Source organism: Chinchilla lanigera, unplaced genomic scaffold (assembly GCF_000276665.1).
Source record: "Chinchilla lanigera isolate Chin_1 unplaced genomic scaffold, ChiLan1.0 scaffold00201, whole genome shotgun sequence".
NCBI classification, from domain to species: Eukaryota; Metazoa; Chordata; class Mammalia; order Rodentia; family Chinchillidae; genus Chinchilla; species Chinchilla lanigera.
In genome coordinates this window covers 448,374-453,331 of record NW_004955602.1, presented here as the reverse complement: position 1 = coordinate 453,331, position 4,958 = coordinate 448,374, and positions in this window count along the sequence as shown.

Genomic DNA, 4,958 nt, shown 5'->3' with positions numbered 1-4,958 from the left:
AAGTCAGCAGTAATTAGCATCATAGCTAACCAAAAGCCCTTCTTCATACATTAGCTGATCTTTTACTTTTGAGGAGAAATTTAGAATTCTTTAAAAAGTCTACATCAGTTGATAGCACTGAGAAGAATACAGAATATCTTCGGATATTTTAGAAGCATAGGAGATATTTTTAATGTCCATAAACAGATTTCCTCCCTCATGTATCCGTGCATCCCATATACTCAACAGCACCATGCTTATTCAGTCAAAGCATACAGATGTAGACCAGGGGTTTTTTTTTGTTTTGTTTTTGGTTTTTCTCCGGTACCGGGAACCGAACTCACGACCTTGCGCTTGCCAGGCAGGCGCTTTTGCCGCTGAGCTAAATCCCCAGCCCCAAGACCAGGGTTTAAATGGAAGGATAGTTCAAGTGGTAGGTTTTTTCCATCTGAATGGTACTGAATTCAAATGGTAGAAGGGAAATAAATTTTATTGATCATTTTATGCATTTATCAATCAGTTACAATGCATATTCTATAAAAGAGTACTTTTGGTTACCTTGCAAGTTTTAAAATCATGTACTTTTAATTTTACAAATTTCTGCATAACATTTAGGCAAAATTCATAAATTTGACATATTAGTGCTCATATACAGTAATATCTTAGTTCAAAAGCGCTTCTGTTTGCAAACAACTCAGTTTGCAAACAAAAGCATTTGGCAAAGTTTTGCTTCTGATCACAAGTCCTGCATAGGGTGGCAAACATGACAATGGCCATCTTCTCCACACAAACACAAACACAAACACAAACACAGCCATCTTCTCCAAAATTAGAGAGAGAGAGAGAGAGAGAGAGAGAGAGAGAGAGAGAGACAGTTGTACTATGGTAACCCAAAATAATAGTTGTTTTTAACCAGACTTATAAAGTGATCATTGAAGAGAATTTCAAATGAACAGATGCTTAAACAAACCCTGTCTCTACTAAAACTCAGTCATTTAGGAAATCAAAGCCTAACATTAGAAAACACAAGAAGTTATCTTGATAATCATAAACTATTGTTTCTTCTATGTCAGTTTTTTGTAAATATTCGTAAAAGCAGATCAAAACTTTAAGAAAATCTCAGTGTTTTAAGCATAGAGAATAGAATTTAGTTCCATATCAGTGTTTTAAATTTTGATTCTTGAAAAATGCTTTAAATACTTTCTTTGAATTACACAGTTGTAATCACACGTATACATTTTCTCTTATAACACTGTGCAACCCATCTGTATATTCTACAACTTGAACAATTTAGTCATTTAGGACAAAAATCTTATATTACTATGCATTTTGTTTTCTTTCAGCCTTCCTTTCCAGAAATATATCCACACTCTTATTTCTCTTCAGACTGTATAAATCTTTTGCCTTTTACCAAAAATATATTAGCATAACTAAAGTTTATTGGTGTGTTTTGGGGGGCAGTTTCCCTCTATGAAGTTCAGGCTGGCCTTCAACTCACTATGTATCCCAGGCTGGCTTTGAACTCAACATCCTTCTGCTTCAGTCTCCTGAGTCTTGTGGTTACAGGCGTGTGCAACGATGCCAAATTGATATCCTTTTTTTGGTACCTGGAATCAAACTCAGGGCCTTGTGCTTGCCAGCCAGGCACTTGTGCCACTGAGCTATATCCCTGGGCCTAATATCTTTTTAAATATCTACTTTTACCCAGTCTTTTTCTGCCTTGACTATTTTAAATCTGTGCCTATGAAGCTTCTGAATTTACACAAATCAGTCATCATTTCTTTATTAAAACACAGTTAAACTTATTTGGATTCCTTTTATACAGAAATACCAAGTTGACTAGAATGTAAATTGTGAAAAATTTTATGATTATGAAGTCCCAGGAAGAAAGCAATCTTAAACCTTTCTTCTGTAAACAATAATTTATGAAAACACACCAAACAGATCCAATTATACTCTCCTATTGAAGGTAAAAGGCCAAGAGTATCTGAATTTATATTTAGTAGATGGTGTTTTAACATGTTAATTTCCCTGGAAATGACTTTGATGTCTTATAAACATTTCTCTTTTTTACATGTTATTTATTTACCCATTTTCACAGCTATTTTCGATTAGCCACATAAACCAAGAAATGAGGTGTGCATAGTTACTATTTTTGTTATCTCTTTTTTGTCACCATGAATTCTCAAATTTTGGCACATGAAACATGAGCACCAACAGTTGTTTCATTTGACATATTTAATGGAGACAAATATAACCCTGATTGGCCAAAACCTTGGCTATAAATATGTACTAACTATTTTATTTTATTTATTTTTGAGACATGGTCTTGCAATGTAGTGCAGGCTGGCTTCAAACTAAAGGCCTCCTAAGTACTGGGATTACATGTGTGCACCACCACAGCCCGTGCCAACTTATTTTATTTTGTTTGTTTGTTTATTGGTCTTTTTGAGACAGGGTTTCACTATGTAGTTCAAACTGGCCTTGAACTCACTTGTAGCACAAACTGGCCTCAAACTCCCAGCAATCCTCCTGCCTCAGCCTCCTGAGTGTTGGGATTACAAGCATGCACCACCACGACCGGTGTGCTCCATCATGAGTGGTGTGTGCCAACTATTTTAAAGATAGCTCTAATTTTATATCCCTGAGGAAGACCCGAACCTCTGCTTTTTCGTTCCGGGGAGTGCTGGAACCGAGCCTAGCGCCTACGTGGGAGGGGCGCATTAAGTGGCTGCTCGCACACCAGACCAGGTCCTCATACTTGAAAGGGCACATTAGTAGAGGAGGGCCCCCTGGCGAGCAGGCGCTAAAGTGCAGGGAAAGGCCCCTTCACAAGTGTGGGACAGAGGGCTCCCTCCAGCCTGTGCACCTAGTTTCTTTCAGTCCTGATCGGAGCCACTAGGTGGCAGACATCAGTTCACCAAGTGAGACAGAAAGAGTAGCTCCTGGCACAGAAGCACGAGCCGCGCTCCCCCTTTTGATGCAGCGTAGAGCCTGTAGGAGGCGTTTTCCTCGACTTTGCAATTAGGAACCAGCTGCTTCATGTCCTGACTCCTGCAAAGGGTGAGAAAAGTGGAACCAACAGGTCCTCACCGGTCCCTGGGGTGGGCGTGTGGGGAGGAGAGACCTTCAGTAGACCACTTTATATCCCTAGGGTTCAAAAGAAGGGGCACCCAAAGTGGTGGACCCAGTTAGACCCTGGAGGTGGGGGAGGGGCCAGAGACCGCCATTGCCGCGGAGGACCACAAGGATCCAGGGTCGTAGCAAAACTCTGCCAGACCATTGCCTTCTTTAACTTCGAGTGCACAGGCCACGTTTTCCACAGGAGACCTCAGAGGGAGGAGCAAGCCACGGAGCTACGGGAGCTCCAGGTTGAATAATATCAGGGACACGGGGGCTGGGGATTTAGCTCAGCGGCACAGCGCCTGCCTGGCAAGCGCAAGGTCGTGAGTTCGATTCCTGCTACCAAAAAAAACCAACCAAACAAACAAAAAAAATACTCAGGGACACGAGCGCTGGGCAACCTTCATCTCTTCCGAATCCGGTGTTTGCACCTTTCAAGGGCGTCTCCTCCGTTTCTCAAGTGAATTCTTGCTGCGCGTTGTTGCCTTACTCCTAGACCCTTGTAAGAGTGCGTCATTCCCAAAGGGTTTCAGGTGAGACCAGGAGCTCTGTGGTGAAGTGAAGTTGCATTGCAAAGGGCCCTAGAAGGAAACACGGAGGGGTACTTCTCCAGCAGCGCCAAAGGACCGTTTTCAGCAGGGCTGGCCAGGTGTGAGCCTGGAGCACATTTATGAGTGGCCCACAGTCCCTGGACGCCCAACAGAGGAAGGCCAGGTGCCTGGGCGAAGGGGAACAGAAGCTTCCTAAGGAGCAGCAGCCCTACTCCTTCCTTGTGATTCCTGGGGAAGATGTACGCCTAATGCCAGGGATGCCTAGATCCCCCAAAGTACTCAGAACTGGGATGACACAAATTTTATTGTGTTATTTTTTTTTTTTCTTTTTTGGTTTTTTCTCCGGTACCGGGAACCGAACTCACGACCTTGCGCTTGCCAGGCAGGCTCTTTTGCCGCTGAGCTAAATCCCCAGCCCCTATTGTGTTATTTTTATTGATTCATTTTTTTATCATCTTTTTGAGACAGGGTCTCGCTATGCAGTTCAGGCTGGCCTGGAACTCACTTTGTAGCCCAGGCTGGTCTCGAACTAGCAACGCTACTCCTGCCTCAGCCTCCCGAACGCTAGGATTACAGGCGTGAGCAACCACGCCTGGGTTTTTGATGACTCAGATTTTAAATATCAGCAATGCACATTCTGCTGTATACTTGAGATCATGTCTAGATTGCTTAAAATTCCCAGCTGAAAATAAGTTCTCCAGGGGCTGGGGATTTAGCTCAGCGGCAAAGCACCTGCCTGGCAAGCGCAAGGTCGTGAGTTCGGTTCCGGGTACCAGAGAAAAACCAAAAAAAAAAAAAAAGAAAAAGAAAATAAGTTCTCTGGAAACATTTCTTCCAGTATATTGTTTAGGGAATGATGACAAAAGTCTGAACATGTCCAGTTCAGATGTGGTTTTCTCTCCAATATTTTCGGCCCGTGACTGCTTGAATCTGAGAGGTGAATTCAACCCCAAGGACACAGGAGGCCAAGTGTAAGTGTGCTGAGTGCTTCCTGTGCGGGTAGAGAGCTCTCTGCAGTCCTTTCCGTGCAGCAGGAAATGTCATGGAGTTGATACCTCCTGTTGCATTCAGAGGCGCTGGGAGGCAGTTCTGAAAGTTTGCACAGGTATGGGGACAAGGGTGTGGCAGCGGCAGACTGGATAGGAAAGGAGACTTCAGTGTGTCCTTTTCTTTTCCTTTCTTTTGGTGCCAGGAATCGCACTCAGGACCTCGAGCTTGCCAGGCAGGCCTGTGCTGCTGAGCTACATCCCTGGCTTTACTGTGTGTCCATGCTCCCAGGGAAGAGGACAGGTACAGGAGCTGCTG